Genomic DNA, 18,790 nt, shown 5'->3' with positions numbered 1-18,790 from the left:
ATATAAAAGACAATGTAAGTAGTAATAATAACTACTTTCTGATGGGATAAAACATTTTCTAACTTTAAATCTCATTAAGCTACTTAAGAGGGACTTCAATAATATTCTCTTTGACAGAAAAGATGTATGTATATCCTGTATAAGGATGAACTCAAAGTAGCCTCTCTGTAAACCAATTTTATTAGCCAAGAATCAATGTTGGAATGAGGAAACTGAATATGTATATTAGTGATACATTAGGACTATCTGTATCTGGTAATTCTTCTGAAAAGAAAGTTCCTCTTTGGAACACCTATTGAAGATGCTAAGAAAATTCCTGATGGAAAAAACACTACCATATTGTTTTACATATAAATCACCAAGTATACATTGAAGATAAAAAACCTGCTTATTCTCGTGGATGGTAACATAGGAAATCCGGGAATAGAAAAAAGCCAGCGGGAATATTAGGACTGTCTTTTTATTTACGTTAGCCTATCAGATAAAAACAGCATAGGCTTTATGTTGGCAAAAGCACCCAGCAGCAGAAAGTTGAGATGAAGCAGCCAGAAAAAGCTATTTCCTCCAATACAGTCTAAATTCCTAAGTCATAATAGGGAGAGGGGAATGATTCCACTTAGATTTAAAATTTGCTTCAATTTATTATCAAAATAGTTAATTCAAACACCAGGGCCAGGTTAAACAGTGACAGGTAAAGATTAGTGAGATAACTAGTTAACTACATTTAGATGTTTTTCTTCTTCAAAAACCCGCTCTTTGGACTATTTTGTTCTGTAATAACATGCAGAGATATCAAAATATTTTTAAACACATGTAGAGTGAAAAACACGCCAATCCCTCAGACATAGGAAACAGGATAACTAAGGCCATACCAATGGCACCCATTGTTAACTGCTCTGATGAACCCTAACTAAAAGCAAATTTCCATTTTTCTTCAATGCTGCGAATAAGAGAAAAGAATGCTCACAAACAAACTTCCTCTAGTTAGCATTCCATTTCTTTGCTTTCCTTGCAGGAAAACTCAAGGAAGTTTTGTAAACTGTCTCTACCTGCTGTCCTCCTCTGGATCTCTTGTGAACCCCTCCGTCGCGGGCCCATCACACCACAGACTGCTCAGAGTTTAGCAGCCAATCTTCAACTTTCATCTTACTTGCACTAACAGCAACGTGAACAGAGTTAATTACCCCCCTGACTTTGGGAAACTACATTCTTGGTTTTCCTCCTGTCTCACAGACTGCCCTTTCTGTCTCTATTACCAGTTACTCCTTGACTATACGATGCTGAAGTGTCCCAGGACTCAATCCTTGGATCACTTCTCTCATCTGTCCGTACTCACTCTCCAAGGAGACCAAGAGGGTGGAGAAAGCCTGGTGCCCTGGGATGAAATAATACTTTATAATTAATCCAATAAGCCTGTGAGGATAAAGTAAGGATGCAACACCACAACTCTCCAATCCGTGGCAGACGTCATTAATCATTCAGGGCTTTTCTCAAACGGAGCTAAGCAGCCCTGGAATCCTTCTTTGTATGGAGTATTGTAGCCATTCACTTCCAGTGAACTGCTGGACTTCATTCCAGATGAAGTCTATACCTGCCAACCCTGATATCGTTCAGTATTGCTCAGACTGTGTTTCTCAAAATGTTCCCCATGCTCACATAAATGTGAATATGGGGAGAAACTGAATAAATAAAGCTTACTAGCCTTAACATACTAATGTCCATCAAGACTCCGTTGGAACAAACTGGCTAACAAGTAGGGTGAACCAACAACAGAATGCCAGGAGGATATTAATCACGTTTGCAAGGGCACTTTCCTTCTGACTACCTCGTAGGTCCCTCCAAGAACTTACTGTCCCCTGGGAAGTATGGTCAACTGATTTTCCCCAAATGCATACTCTCCCCCAAAATAAGAACAGAAAAGTGACAATGACAAAACAGCAGAACCAACCAAAAATATGTGGATTAAAAACTCCTCAAGGCTCTACTAAAGCAATAAAAAGTTAGAGCAGCAATTAGTGAAGCGTATGACAGTACTATCTTCATTGTAACCATGGTTATATTTCATAGGCCTCCAATTAAACTGGTAAAATTATGCATGTCTGCATACTCTCAAAAAAGATCTTCCCAAAATTTAGTCAAAGGATGGTTTGAAACAAATTAAACCTACTGAGGATTTCCAGATGGTCCCAGGTTGATGTTCTGTGAGGTAGTGTGTAGCTGTTTGGATGGGGCAAAAAAACAACATTCTCAATGGAGCTTCAAAAATTATCAATGTTTGGGCGGCGCCGGCAGTAGGTCGCCAGTCCCATATGCCGGAGGTGGTGGGTTCAAACCCTGCCCCGGCCAAAAAACAAAAAAATTATCAATGTTTAGAAATAAAACACAGAACTGTACCATAGATAACATGGGTATTGTCATATGATAGAAACCTAAGGCCTTAATAAGTATATAGACTTATTTGGAAACATAGAATTGATATAAGCATAATTATTTTTATCACAATAACTTCTAGATACAGTTGTAAGGAAAAAAAGTAAGTAAGCCAGAAATCAACCTCAAAGTTGGCAAATGAATGAAATAAACTGGAGGAAGCTCCTTGGAAGAGGTGGGTATTGAAAACACAAATTTAAGAGGAAACATTTTATCAAAGAAAACTATTTAAAAATGGCTATTTTTCAAATTTTCAGATAGGTAATTAAAGATAGAAGATAGGATACTGATGATGATTGTAAATGCTGGATTTCAGTTTTAATTTGACGCTAGGTAAATATAGGCAAAGCAAATACAGACAGCAGTGCTCTTCCAATTCCAGCATTGTAGTAGCACCAAAATTTTAAAGGCTTTCTTCTTCGTTACACTTACAATATTATAAATTCAACCTCTGATACTAATTTAGAAGCAGATCTTTCTGTATCTATTATGCCATAAAAAAATTAATAAAAGTTTCTAGTTCATTAACAATTAGCCAGAAATTTGACTCAGAATCTCAAAAGATTAATCTATCAATCCTAGCAGACCAGTGTAGATGAATTCTGCTTCACATAAATTCACTTTGAAATTCTTTAGGCAAGAAAAAGGAGACGAAAAAAATTCTTTATACATTCAGAGAATTAACTCAGTTATAAATGTCTCAAATACATGCACTTTTACTAGTTCTCTATATAATTATACTTCATATAAGTTACAAATATAAAAAGCTTTATAAAACTCTTTAGGCTCGGCTCCTGTAGCTCAGCGGCTAGGGCGCCAGCCACATACACCAGAGCTGGTGAGTTTGAATCTAGCCTGGGCCTGGCAAACAACAGCTCCAACCAAAAAATAGCCAGGCGTCGTGGCAGGCGCCTGTAGTTCCAGCTCCTTGGGAGGCTGAGGCAAGAGAATCACTTAAGCTCAAGAGTTTGAGGTTGCTGTGTGCTGTGATGCCACGGCACTCTGCCAAGGGCAACATAGTGAGACTCTGTCTCAAAAAAACCAAAGAACAAACAACTCTTTAATCAGAATCATGAAAATTTTACCTTGTCATATTTCTTATCACTGACGTATGTAATATATAGTAACTAAAATTCATTTCAAATTTATAGTGCTCAGAATAAAAAATATTTTTCCAAATAAAGGGCAATTACTCTCATCCTTCAAAAGTTCTTAAGTGTAAGTTTCTTAGAAAATAACACTAGCACTAGTATTTTGTTTACAATTCAAGTTTATTTCCTCCTGATACCTTTATATGAAAACTCCTCATGTAACAGATTTTCAATCCACAGAAGACAAAAATATATGAAACTTATGATAATATAATAGGAGACACAAAACTTTATAAATTTCACTAAATGAGATTAGTCCGTTGTGGCTAATTTTAACATGAGAGCAGCCTTTCATGTTTATATACTATAGTGCTCCACAGATTCTAACAATGTAATTCAAAGTAAGTTGTAATTTCAAGACACTTATTATTATTGTTTTTTTCTGAGATAGACTCTCACTTTGTCACCCTCGGTAGAGTGCCATGGCATCACAGTTCATAGCAACCTCAAACTCCTGGGCTTACGTGATTATCTTGCCTCAGCCTCCCAAGTAGCTGGGACTATAGGCGCCCGCCACAACACCTGGCTATTTTTTTGTTGTCATTGTTGTTTAGCCAGCCTGGGTGTATGCGGCCTACCCACTGAGCTATAGGTGCCGCCCGACACTTACTCTTTTAATGAATGTGTAGGTATTTGGATCAATTTTCCATTCAATAAACTTCTCATATGTAGATGAAGAAAAATAATTAAATAAGGGTAAATTAAACAACATGAAAAAATTTGTCCCTTCTGTAGATTTTTATTATTTGGCAGTAATTTCCCTAATGGAGCGCATTTCTAAAATGACAAATATATTTGGGACTAGACAATTTTTCACTGTACCCATTTTTTTAAAGATAATGGCTCGGCGCTTGTAGCTCATTAGTTAGGGTGCCAGCCACCTACACTGGGGCTGGTGGGTTCGAACCCGGCCTGAGCCTGCCAAATGACAATGACAACTACAAAAACAACAACAACAACAAGAACAACAACAAAAACAGCCGGAGCTCAGCACCTCTAGCTCAGCGGCTAGGGCGCCAGCTACAAAAACCGGAGGTGGCGGGTTTGGATCGAGCCTGGGCCTGCCAAACAACTATGACAACTACAACCAAAAAATAGCCAGGCATTGTGGCAGGTGCCTATAGTCCCAGCTACGAGGGAGGCTGAGGCAAGAGAATCACTTAAGCCCAAGAGTTTGAGGTTGCTATGAGCTGTGATGCCGCAGCACTCTACCAACGGTGACAAAAATATAAAAATAAAATAAAGATGATATCAAATTAAGGGTGAGATATAATTTATTAACAAAATTAACACTAATTGAGATCATAAGTTTCTTGACTTCTCTTGGCCTCTAGTTTTCCCTTTATACATAGAACAGTAGGTCCACATGCCTTCTAAGATATTTCAGTTGTATCTTCACTTAGTTATCTACTTAACAGTCCTTAACAGTTATAACTGTAAGTGAAAGTATGGCTCTTTCCTTTTATTAAAATGATTCTTTTTTTTTTCTTTTTTTTTTTTTTTTGACAGAGTCTGACTACGCTGCCTGAGCTAGAAAGCAGTGGTATTATCATAGCTCAATGAAGACTCCGAGGCTGTAGTGATCTTCCTGCCTCAGCCTTTACAAGTAGCTGGGACCACAGGTACATGCCACCATGCCCAGCAAAGTTTTCTGTTTTTTGTATATACAAGGTCTTGCTATGTTGCTCGGGCTAGACTTGAACACTGGCCTCAAGAACCAATCCTAACAGCTTGGCCTTCTAAAGTGCTAGGATTACAAGCATGAGCCAGTGTACCAGTCTTTAAAGATTCTTTTTATCAGTATTTTAAAACTTTTAGAGAGTGTAGTCCAAGTTTCAGACATTATGAATGAAAAAGGTAACAAAAATAAAATCTAAAGCCAACAGTGGCCAGGCACAGTGGTTCATGCCATTAATATTAGCACTTTGAGAGGCCAAGGCAGGAGGACTGCTTGAGGTCAGAAATTCAAGACCAGTTTGAGCAAGAGCAAGACTCCTGTCTCTGCAAAAAAAAAAAAAAGTAAAGAAAGAAAAGAAAAAAGAAAAATTAGCTGAGTGTGGTTCTCAGAGGCTCAGGCAGAAGGATTGCTTGAGACCAGAAGTCTGAGGATACAGTGAACTATGATGATGTCACTGCACTCTAAGAGCCTGGGCAATAGAGTGAGACCCTGTCTCTAAAAACTAAATTAAACAGGCCAGGCAGAGTGGCTCATGACTGTAATCTCTGCACTCTAGGAGGCCGAGGCAGGTGGATTGTCTGAGCTCACAGGTTTGAGACTAGCCTGAGCAAGAGTGAGACCCCATCTCTAAAAAGGAATAGCAGGAAGTTGCTGTAAGCTATGATGCCATGGCACTCTACCAAGGGTGACAAAGTAAGACTTTGTCACAAAAACAAAACACCAAAAATCTAAAATAAATAAATAAATAAGTCAACAGGGACAGAACAGCAGCCAGAACCCAGGAATCTCTCAGTTTAGCTAATTCTGCAAAGCCAGCTGTCTCCTATAGCAATGCAAGACATTCTTCAAAGAACCTAAACCTACAAATTCTCACATTTTTAGCAAGCAAAAAGTGGAAAAATCAGTTATATATATTTTAGTCTCTAAGATATTACTTTAAGTCTTTTTCAATTAAAAATATATACTCAGAAAATATAGAAAACTATGAGAAAAATAAAAATTCATAACCTCACTAACACATTATTTTGCAAATAGGTAAATAAATTCATATAGTCCTTTCTTGCCTTTTAAAAACTAATTCACAATGTGTGAATATGCATATAAAATTTGATATATTGATTTCACATGTTTTCACTTGTGTCAAAGTTTAAAATATTACCTTCGAATGTTACTTAAAATGTGTAATATGTATAAATACCTTCTGATTGATATTAAGGTTCTAATGGTTTTATAACAGATCACGCTGAAATGAACATCTTTGTTTTTGTCTGTGTGAAGGATTTCATTGGCATCCACTCCTACATGACATGAATATGTTTATATTTGACACATGTTGCTGAATTGCTTTCCACAAGAATTTCAAAAAATTATGACATAAATAATGCCTCAGGGTGTTTGTTGTACCTTACCCTTATCAGTCTGGCAGTATGTCAAATACTTTACGTTTTTGCTCAATTGATGGAAAAATACAAAACATTCCTTCAAAATTTCCAATTTTAGTATATGTGCTGCCAAAGCGAGCACTCCTTCAAAATTTACCTTCCTTCTTAGCATCACGGTTGAACATTTTCCCATCTATGTTTTTCCTAGCAGTCCTCGGTCATGCCCCTTTTCCTTTTAAGTACCGGGGGGTATTAAGAAGCCTATTTAAAAACTCATCTGGCTCAGCACCTGTAGCTCAGTGAGTAGGGCGCCAGCCATGTTCGCTGAGGCTGGTGGGTTTGAGCCTGGCCCAGGCCTGCTACACAACAATGACAATTACAACCAAAAAACAGCTGCAAGTTGTGGTGGGTGCCTTAGTCCCAGCTACTTGGGAAGCTGAGGCAAGAGAATCGCTTAAGCCCGAGAGTTTGAGGTTCCTGTGAGCTGTCACTTCATGGCACTCTACCGAGGGCGAAACTGAGACTCTGTCTCAAAAAAAAAGAAAAGGAAAAAAAAAAAAAAAAAACAAAACATAAAACTCATCTGTATGAGCTTTTTACATAAATGTTATTTCTTCTTATGCCTTGTTACAAATGTTTTCCCAGATTATTGTTTTTTTTCGCCAAGTGTAAAAATATATATATCTTTGTATTATTTATTTATTTATTTATTTATTTATTTTTTGAGACAGAGTCTCACTATGTCACCCTCGGTAGAGTATCGTGGCATCATAGCTCACAGAAACCTCAAACTCTTGGGCTCAAACAGATGCCCGCCTCAATGCCCGGCTATTTTTTATTTATTTATTTTGTTTTCTTCTCTAAAATATATTTCTGTAAGTTATTTTACTTCTCCAGAAATTATATATATATATTTTTTTGTAGAGACAGAGTCTCACTGTACTGCCCTCGGGTACGGTGCCGTGGCATCACACGGCTCACAGCAACCTCTAAATCTTGGGCTTACGCGATTCTCTTGCCTCAGCCTCCCGAGCAGCTGGGACTACAGGCGTCCGCCACAACGCCCGGCTATTTTTTTGTTAGTTTGGCCTGGGCTGGGTTTGAACCCGCCACCCACGGTATATGGGGCTGGCGCCCTACTCCTTGAGCCATAGGTGCCTCCCATATTTAATATAATTTCAATGTGTCTTGTTATGGTCAATATCCAGCAGGAACAAAGTCAGCCTCATACATTTATCCTTTCTTCTTCTGCAGATTATACACGAGGGAAGGAGGCTTCTTGGTTTTATAGGCCGCACTTTTCTTGATGCGCTGTCCTTTGATGTTAACGATATACGGCAAGAGCGGGGCCGGACTGTCAGAACCGTTCCTTGAGGTGTGTAGCCTCGGAGATGCAATCTGTCCTTCCCACGAGGCGTTACTGCAACCCAACCTGCAGAGGAAAACTTGATGTCAGCAACCGCTTCGGATTCCCCAAGTCCTTCTTTTACTATAATGTCTTCAGCAACAAGAGAAGGAAAGTCTGCCATTCCTTCTTTTCCACCCATTGGAACCTGCAGTAACGTGTGACCTGCCTGCTTCTCATACAAACTATCCGCCTTGTCCAAGGAAGTAACGTGCACGGGGAGGAGGTTGGAAGCCACAACCGTAAACCGGGCTGACTGGTTTCCCTGTAGGAAATCAATGCGGCCTAGAGCACCCAAAAATAGAACCATTCCTGGTTTAAGCACAAAAGTTCTTGGAACAATGAAATTTGTTGGCAAAACAATCTTTACTTCTTCTTCTGTTAGAAGATTTAAAATGCAATTTTCTTTTGTACTTCCTGGCGTGTCATAAAACCAGCGGGCATCTCTCACATCTTGTGCAGTCAATACTACTTGTTTGGTGGATGTAGGTTCAACTGTAACGGGTTCATTTTCCATGTCAAAGGCAAGTGAATCAGCATCAAATTCAAAGGCATCTTCATCCTTCTGTTCTTCTGAATCCAAGAATGTTCTTCCAACTCTCCCTACTACATAGCCATGCTTTTTCAAAACATTAAGTTGATGTTGTTCTTGCTCGCTAAGATCTTCTAGGGCTTTAGCTGCATCTTCTTTAAGTCTTTTGTGCCTTTCAAACATTCTATAAGGAGTTGGGTTGCAAATAGGAAACTTGAGAAGGTTTAATGTAGTTCCTGGCCAAGAGGAGATGGTGGCCGGGTCGATGGCCTGGGCGCCCTTGGCGGTGCAGTAATCGGACTTCAGTAGCGTGTTAAAGAGAGTGGACTTGCCAGCGTTTGTGGATCCTACCAGGTAGACATCACCACGGTAGCGCCAGGAGCGCTGAAGTGCCGAGATTAACTCTTCGATGCCATAGCCAGTCTTGGCGCTGATGAGACGCACGTCCCGGACCACCGTGCACGACCTGTCCGACCGATTCGAATTCTCCTCTCTGTCCTGCGGCCCGTCCCGGCTGGGGAGCTGTGGCCCTCCGTGGCCAGGGGCCAGCAAAAGTCCGGCGCGGGCACAGTCGTTCCACAGCTGCTCCCGGAGCCGCTGCCGGTAGCCGGGGGCGTCCTGGGGCAGCAGGTCCACTTTGTTCCCCAGCACGATCAGCTGCTTGGGGCCTACCAGTGCCGGCAGGTCGGGCAGCAGGGCGTCGGGCAGGTGGAGCAGGTCCACCATGTAGAGCACCAGGGCGGGCCCGGGCCGCCGCAGCGCGCTGCTCACCAGCTCAGAGTACTGTTCGCAGCTCCCCTGCAGGCGCAGGGCGCGCTGGTGGTGCACCAGGAGCCAGCAGCGCTGGCACACGGCCGGCGCCAGCCCGCCGTCCGCCTGCGCCGCGCGCAGGAACTTCTCGCTGGGCAGGTAGCCGGGCACGCCGGAGTCCTGGCAGTGCAGCTCTGCCCCGCAACCCGAGCAGTGCTGGGCGCTGGGCGGCACCGCCGGGTCCGGGTGCCCCACGACAGGGTGCGCCCGGCGGCCACCCGTGGCTTCTGCGTCCGCCTGGGTTGCTCCCTCTCCTGGTGCTGCTGCTGCAGTTGTTCCAGCAGCTCCTTCCGGGTGGGCGCGGGCTCAGGCTCCAGGACGTACTCGGGGAACAGAAACCGCTCCTGCATGTTAGGGCTTCCTTCATAACTCTCAGCCTCCGTGAGGCCATGAGGAGGCTCAGGGCCCAGGTCCGACGCGGGCCCGGAGGAGGCGGCGGCCGCGCACCGCCTCCCCAGGAGCGTCTCCCAGAGGCCATGGCGCCCTACAGTGGGAGCCGATCGCCGCAGGAAGGGACTGAGCAGCGTGGGCGCCAGGCGTGCAGACAGCATGGGGAGCGCTGCTCCGGGCAGCTTTTTTATTTTATTTTTTGTAGAGACAGAGTCTCACTTTATGGCCCTCGGTAGGGTGCCGTGGCCTCACACAGCTCACAGCAACCTCCAACTCCTGGGCTTAAGCGATTCTCTTGCCTCAGCCTCCCGAGCAGCTGGGACTACAGGTGCCTGCCACAACGCCCAGCCTTTTTTTTTTTAGAGACAAGGTCTGGCTCTGACTCAGGACGGTTTCAAACACATGAGCTCAGGCAATCCACCCGACTCAGCCTCCCAGAGTGCTAGGACTACAGGCATGAGCCACCACACCCAGCCGAAAGGATCACATATTGTGATCCTTTTCTATTTGTTTATTTATTATTCTATTTGTTTCCATTTGATTTGACTACTTGATTTGATTCTATTTGTTTATTATTAGCCTTGCCAAAGCAAGGCCTCAAAAAATTGATTAAAAACTCAACTTGTTCCTCTCCACGGAAATCTTTTTTTTTTGAGACAGAGTTTTACTATGTCGCCCTGGGTAGAGTGGTGTCACAGCTCACAGCAACCTCAATCCCTTGGGCTTAAGCAATTCTCTTGCTTCAGCCTCCCAAACAGCTGGGACCACAGGGGCCTGCCACAATGCCCGACTATTTATTTTGTTGTTGTTGCAGTCGTCACGTTGATTTGAGCAGGCTCAGGCCAGTTTGAACCCACCAGCCTGGGTGTACGTGGCCCGTACTCTACCCACTGCGCTGCAGGTGCTGCCCATTCTCCACGGAAATCTTTAGTAAGATTTACCCACTCTGAAGAGAAACCAGACCGTACTGTATGATTTCACTTTATTTATTTAGTTTTTGAGGCAGAGTCTCAAGCTGTCACCCTGGGTAGAGTGCTGTGGCGTCACAGCTCACAGCAACCTCAAACTCTTGGGCTTAAGCAATTCTCTTGCCTCAGCCTGCCCAGTAGCTGGCACTACAGGCACGCACCACAATGCCCAGCTATTTTTTGGTTGTAGTTACAGTTGTCATCGTTGATTTTAGCAGGCTCAGGCCAGGTTCAAATTCGCCATCCTTGGTGTATGTGGCGGGTGCTGTACCCACTGAACTACCGGCACTGCCCGTATGATTTCATTTTTGATATACTCAGAATAAGCAAATCTATAGAGACAGGAATAGAATAGTGGTTTCAAAAGTTGGAGGAAGAGACAATTTGGAGATAGTTTCTTTCGTGGGGGGGATGAAAATGTCAGATTAGACTTGGAGTAATAGAATTAGATGCTGAAGATGGTTGAACAGCATTGTGACTATATTAATCACCACTGAATTACATACTTTAAAATAGTTAAAATGTTGAATTTTATCTCAATAAAAGGGGGTGGGGATTTTTAATCTTACCACACACAAGCACTATTACCATTTTAGCATGTTTTATTTCAGTCTTGTTCTCTGCATAATTAGGATCATGCTATATTTAAATTTTTATGTTTTTTTACTTAAAAATTAATTATAAACATTTGCCAATGTTGTTAAAAAACTCTTGATAAACAGTAACTTTCGATAGATATATGATGTTGTATAATATGGGTGCACCAAAAGTTACTGAATGAAAAAAATAAAAAGACATGTTACTGAATGATTCTTTTACTTTAGGATCTATAGATGGCTTCCAACTTTTTACTATACAATTTCATTACTATAAATAACACTACAATTGACCACCTTTCTGCTAACGTTAGAACTGCACAGATTTTTTTTTTTTTTTGAGACAGAGCCTTATTTTGCTGCCCTCAGTAGAGTACTGTGGCATCACAGCTCACAGCAACCTCAAACTCTTGGGCTTAAGCAATTCTCTTGCCACAGCCTCCCAAATAGCTGGGATGACAGGCGCCCACCACAACACCCAGCTATATTTAGACACTGGGTCTCGCTCTAGCTCAGGCTGGTCCTGAACCCATGCACCTAGGCAATCCACCAGCCTCGAATCTGCAGATTTTTAAAAATAAAATGACTGGTCAGAATTGTGAACAATTTTTCAGCATTAAATAATTTGTTAAAGTGATTTCCAGAGAGGTTATACCAATTTACACTGCGTTAGCAGTATAGGAACACCCTGAAAACTCTCCCAGCCTTGGTTTGCATTAAAGGTATATACAGATACACATTGTATATTAACATTTTTGATAATTTGGTAAGTGAAAAACTGCATTTTTCTAAAAAGGTATTAAGCAAATGTAAATTAAGGAAACTAATGACTTACTAAAATGGAAAAGACTAACAATGCTAAGTGCAGGTGAGATAAGCAATGTGATTTGATGGTAGAAGTATGAAACTGGTACTAACATTTTGGAAAACATTCAACATTATCCACTAAGGTTAAACATATACATATCCTATAACCCAGAAGTTCTGCTTCAAGATACATAAAGAATGTTTGCATGTGTGCACCAAAAGATGTTAATGACAATATAATTTACAATAGCCAGAAAACAGAAACAACTCAAGTGTCCATCAATAGTAGAACAGATTACTGTGGCACATTCATACAATGGAATATTACATAGCAAAGGAAATAAATTACACCTCCATACAACAACCTGGGTAACTCTCACCTTGTTGAAAATAAGCCAGCTGGAGAAAAAACATTGTATGATTCTATTTACATACAGTGTAAAAACAAGGCACGCGAATCTATATTATTAAAAATCAGGACAATAGTTACTTTTAGGAAGAAAAGAAGACACAGAGATTGGAAGAGGATGTGTGAGGGGCTTCAGGGGTATTGATAACGTTTTATTTCTTGGCCTGGTGGGGGGTAATAGTGACAACTGAGGTGTGTTCCCTTTCTGATCATTCGTTGAGCTGTATAGACATCATCTGGGCACTTTTCTGAATCTTACGCTTCCATTTTTTTCTTTCTTTCTTTATTTTTTTGAGGGTCACCCAGGCTAGAGTACAATGGCATGGTCATAGCTCATTGTAAACTCAAATTCCAGGGCTCAAGCAATCCTTCCACCTCAGCCTGCCAAATAGCTGGGACCACAAGCATGTGCAGTCACACCAAGCTCATTTTTTATTTTTATTTTTTGTAGAGATAAAATCTTGCTGTCTTACCTGTGCTGGTTTTGAACTCCTGGCCTCAAGCAATCCTTGTGCCCCAGCCTCCCAAAGTGCTAGGATTATAAGCAAGAGCCACTGCATCTGGCCATTTTCATTTCTTAAGGAAATGTTCAGTTTTTCTGATAATTAATCACCCATTTGTATTTCCTCTTTTGTAAATAGCTCATTTGCTTTATTTTTCTTTTGGTGTCTTGAGTGTCTTATTTGCATGAGTTCTTTCTATATTAACTTTACTTCTCTATTGATCTTTATCATGGAAAATATTTTTGTATTTTTGATTTAGGATTGATAATTCATTTACAACTTATGAGAAGTTTTTAATACTCAAATTTTTCTGTGTTTTACTTTGTGATACATCATTCACTGTCAATATTCTCAGACAAGCCTCCTCCATATACAGGTCAGAGAAACTAATAACATTTTATTCCACTTTTTAATGATTTTTAAATTTGATTTTAATAAAGTTATCTTAAAAATGACCTTTTATCTATTGAAGTAAAGCTTTTTTTTTTTTTTTTTTAAGAGACAGAGTCTCGCTTTGTCGCCTACGGTCGAGTGCCATGGCGTCATAGCTCACAGCAACCTCCAGCTCTTGGGCTTAGGCGATTCTCTTGCCTCAGCCTCCCAAGTAGCTGGGACTATAGGCTCCCGCCACAATGCCCAGCTACAGAAGTAAAGCTATTTTTAAAGTACATTTCCTCAGTAGTAATAAAAGGCTTGATTGGCTTCTTGCAATCTTACTATTTTAGGGCAGCACCTATAGCTCAGTGAGCAGGGCACAGGCCCCATACGCCGAGGGTGGCGGGTTCAAACCCAGCCCCGGCCAAACTGCAACAAAAAAATAGCCGGGCGTTGTGGCGGGTGCCTGTAGTCCCAGCTCCTCCGGAGGCTGTGGCAAGAGAATCACGTAAGCCCAAGAGTTAGAGGTTCTGTGAGCCATGTGACGCCACGGCACTCTACCCAAGGGTGGTACAGTGAGACTGTCTCTACAAAAAAAAAAAAAAACTTTACTATTTTAAATGAAGATATCAAATGAAGAGCATGAAAATTAAAGTTCTGTTAACAAGAAAAGGGATCCAGAAAATATGAAAGGTCATTTTTATTACAAAGAAAATGTCAGTTAAAAAATTAAGTTTAAAAAACTCTTGGCTATTCTGTGGGTGCTGGAAATGTTCTCTATCTTGAATGCACTGGCGGTGGCTACAGGGGGCAAAAGTATAGACAAACCCATTGAGTTGTACCCTCAAGAACTGTATATTTTACAGTACAATGTTTTATAAACTGGCGATTTTAAATAATCAAGTTGCTTTTAGTTGAATTTTAATGTCAAATATAACATCTTTGTAATACTACACTTCAAGATTCAGAATATTTAATATTTATTATATGTATAGCATTAGAACTTCTGAGTAACAATTAAAAATATTAGAATAATCACCACCCTCATCTTTGTATACTTATTCCAAGTCAGCTCTGTCAAAACAGAACAGATTAAAGCTTTGAATGCATGGAATATATTTCAAAGAAGCCAGTCATATACCATTTCAGAGTAACAGCCAGTGCACAGAGCCAAGACTGGCGGTTAGAAGGGTACATCTAAACTGAAGATAGCATAGAACTTGTCCTCAGGAAAAGACATAATGTTTAACCAAGTAATTCCACTAAGAGCCAAACTGTAAAAGAATCTTTGCTAAATTAGCTGGGCATTGTGGCAGGTGCCAGTAGGCCCAGCTACTCAGGAAGCTGAGGCAAGAGGTTTGCTTGAGCCCAAGAGTTGGAGGTTGTTGCGAGCTATGACATCACGGAGCTTAACCCAGAGCAACGTGGGAGGATCACTTGAGGCCAGGAGTTTGACACCAGCCTGGCAACATAATAAGGTACCGTTTCTAAAAAAAAAAAAAGAAAAATTAGCCAGACATAGTAGTGTGCGCCTGCAATCCCAGCTACTTGGGAGGCTGAGGCAGTAGGTCAGGAGGATTGTTGAGTCCAGGAGTTTCAAGCTACAGTGAGCTCGATTATACCACTGGTTCCAGTCTGGGTGACAGGAAGACCCCATCTTTAAAAAGAAAAAATCATTTGAAGGTAAGAACAATTATTCACTTTTTTTCAGGTGAACATGACCATGTGTCGGCTCATATTTGATAGATTATAAATTAGATTATTTGAATGTGAATATACTTTTTAAAATGAAACTTTGTACATATTAATATGTGGCAAAGATATTTGCATTTTTAAATATCTGTAAATGTATTTATCTACTCATATAATATTGAAAGGAATAAAAATTAAAACGAGATTTGGATTCAGCCATTTACTGTTGGCTGAATTCCACACCATAAGAAGTTATTGACATAGGCCAGATGCAGTGTCTCACGCTTGTAATCCCAGCAGTCTGGAAGCCCAGGGTGGGTGGATTGCCCTGAGCTTACAGGTTCAACATCAGCCTGAGCAAAAGCAAGACCCTCATCTCTAAAAAAATAGCCTGGCGTTGTGGCAGGTGCCTATACTCCCAGCTACTTGGGAGGCTAAGGCAAGAGAATCGCTTGAGCCCAAGAGTTGGAGATTGCTAAGAGCTATGATTCCATAGCGCCCTACTGAGGGTGACAAAGTAAGACTCTGTCTAAAAAAAAAAAGTTATTGACATAAACACCAAAAATAATCTTTATCTTAAATGAAATTAAAGCTTGTTTAAATTTACCTCAAACTCAGTCGCATACACTAAATTTGATAGCAAGAATTTGAGATGAATGGGCTCAGCGCCCGTAACACGGTGGTTACGGCCCCAGCCACTTACAGCGAGGGTGGCAGGCTCAACCCCAACCCGGGACTGCTTAACAACAATGACAATGGCAACAAAAAATAGCCAGGCATTGTGGCAAGTGCCTGTAGTGCCAGGTATTTGGGAGGCTGAGGCAAAAGTCCAAGAGTCTGAGGTTGCTGTGAGCTGTGACACCACAGCACTCTACCAAGGATGACATTGTAAGACTCTGTCTCAAAAAAAAGAATTTGAGAGAAAAGACTTTTTTATTAATAATGCTTATGTATTAGTTTGGCTACAGTTTTTAAAGCATTTAATTAGGGAAAAAACTATGACTTTTGCTCAATACTTAGGCTTTTCTTAATCATCTTTGCCTTTCCTGCTAGTAGGCTTTGCCTGTAATGGTATTACTTGTTATTTCTTCTTGTCCAATAACAAATGCAATGTCAAAGAAGTATATTTGTCACAGATTTTTATAACATGTTATTAAATTGCTAACTATGACAGCTTTTGATAGGTTGGAATCTCAGAGGAGAAAGGTTTAAAAAGGAGCATGCTGTTTTAGTTAATGGTGTATGGTCAGGATAAGGGATATTATAAAAATAAAATGAAACACTAATTTGAAATTTACTTGGATATTTAACGAACACTAAGTAAAGATATGAAAATCTTTTTAGAAGGTAGATACCTACTAGGTGTTAGCTTCTTTACCATGCCGACATTAATGGAGAATTATCAGGACTGGGAGGGGAGGTATATTTGGATCACAGATCTCATAATCTGCAGGGAAATCCTCAGTTATGTTTCTTTCAATTCACTCAGATCTCCTAGAGATAAGATACTCAGTTTTAACAGACTTATAGAATTTTTATTGTTTCTTTTTCTGATTACAAAAATCTGTGTAGTGTAGTTTATATGTCAAGCTATATTAAAAAGTATATGTACACTTGTTTTAAAAAATAAACTTAACAGGGTGGTACCCATGGCTCAGGAGGTAGGGCACCGGCCACATACACCGAGGCTGGCGGGTTCCAACCTGACCCATGCCAGCTAAACAACAATGACGACTGCAACAACAACAACAACAACAACAAAATAGCCAGGTGTTGTGGCGGGCGCCTGCAATCCTCGCTACTTGGGAGGCTGAGGCAAGAGAATTGTTTAAGCCCAAGAGTCTACGGTTACTGTGAGCTGTGACGTAATCTGATAAACGTTGCAGTCTACGGAGGGCAACATAGTGAGACTCTGTCTGAAAAAAAAAAAAAGAAGAAGAAGAATGGATTGGAAAGTTAAAGTCCTGTGGTGAAGGTGAGCATTTAGACTGGAGTCAAGGCAGGCTATCTCTTTCACGCATTAATTGGTAATAAAAATGAGCGGTTTTATTTTGAGAAGGCTTTTTTGACCAAACTAGTCCAATCTACAGTTACAGATGACCTAAATAGTTGCTTTCATATGTATTCATGGAGAACTTATTTAAATTTAGAAGAGCCTGTGCAAAAAGAAGATAAATTCTGATTGACTTTTCAGAAATTCACAGTAATTATTTTCGTTGAAATTGCTTCTTGGGTTAAATTATTCAATAATTTCTATTTCTCTCAAAGGGCCTCATTTTATATTCACAAAATGATCAATTAAAGAGAAAGTGTTCAGGCTCTAGTTTAAGCTCTTTTTCAGGTGATGAGCGGGGAGGAAATCTGTGTGTTTTCCAGCACATTACTTACCCTTTTTACTTTATGCCTCGGTATATCATAGTGTCATTCTGAGGAAATAATCCAATATAACAAAACATCTCTGCAGTGGCTAACGTGATTCACTCAGAAATCGACACAATATTTGGCATCGTGACATAAGACAAGTAACTTGTTGGCTGTATCTACAATTGTATTGCTTCTCAGCTGGCAAGGAGAAGAAATTACAAATCAAACAAATTGTTCCTGATTCCAATTTACATATTAGATATTTTGAGAGATGGCTTACTCTAAATGTTCTTTTCTAACTATGTGTGGATTATTGAAAATTATATCAAACATGTATTTTGTTTAAAAAGCTATGAACTTTCACTCTTCTAACACTGGCAGATTCTGTCTTGGTGACAAATTCATGTTTGTTTGTTTTTCTAATTATTGCTGGAATGTGACTGATACCTATGGTTTCACAGATAATTTAAGATGCAATAAATAAACTATTGATGTCTTTCTCCAGTGTACACACTTTTGATTTTTTAGTTGCTTTGTTGTTGTCATTTTAAAAGTATCCAAAAACCAAGATTGCAAAATGTTAAAAGGGATACTAGGGAAACATTGTAAAATTGTTTATCTCGGAGACAATATGTACTTTTGTTAAGTCATGTTTGCTGTTGGTCTTATATGTGACTATTGTACTGAAAAATAAATGTCCTTTAAGTCCTGTAGATTATGACTATGAGCACCACACAGATGGCACTGCAAAATAGTTGGGAATAAAGGACATTAAGTATTCTTGCCTCACTACATAAACCTGGGAAGGGTTTCCTTTCCTATGTTTACATAAGTCTTAGTTTCAACTCAGAAGAGAAACTGGCTTAGTGAAATATACCTCAGTCACTCAAATGCTTTCATTATAAATTATAACATAGCATTTAGTTGTCAGAACCTTTTAAATTATAAACTGGAGAATAATCTTAGCTATTAGACTTAAAGATTATGTCAGTAGTCATTTCCCGTGCACAAGAATGTTCCCTGAAGGGACACATGCGTTCTTGCCCTCCCAGGACCAAGAAGTTTGTCCTGGGGATGAATTTGGATCACTAGTCTCCACTTATTTGGCCTTTGGTAACTGGGGGCCATTTCAAACAATGTGAAGTTGAAATAAAAATTAATTTCAACCATTTTTATCTTTAAATTCAGAAATCACTCAATATAAAAATTTATTTTTTATTTCAGATTAATATGAGGATACAGATGGGATTAGGTTACATGGTTTGCATTTGTTAGGAAAAGTCTGAGTTGTATTTGAG

General features: G+C 40.1%; 2 pseudogenes; both read right to left on the bottom strand.

Moving 5' to 3' along the window:
- The window catches only part of LOC128563717 (minichromosome maintenance domain-containing protein 2-like), a 258,885-nt pseudogene that overhangs the window by 70,383 nt on the left and 169,712 nt on the right, over positions 1 to 18,790 (bottom strand).
- LOC128563692 (nitric oxide-associated protein 1-like) lies at positions 7,804 to 10,002 on the bottom strand (annotated as a pseudogene).

Source organism: Nycticebus coucang, chromosome 13, assembly GCF_027406575.1.
Source record: "Nycticebus coucang isolate mNycCou1 chromosome 13, mNycCou1.pri, whole genome shotgun sequence".
NCBI classification, from domain to species: domain Eukaryota; kingdom Metazoa; phylum Chordata; class Mammalia; order Primates; family Lorisidae; genus Nycticebus; species Nycticebus coucang.
The sequence above is the reverse complement of the archived record's forward strand: the minus strand, read 5'-3'. Positions and strand labels throughout refer to the sequence as shown.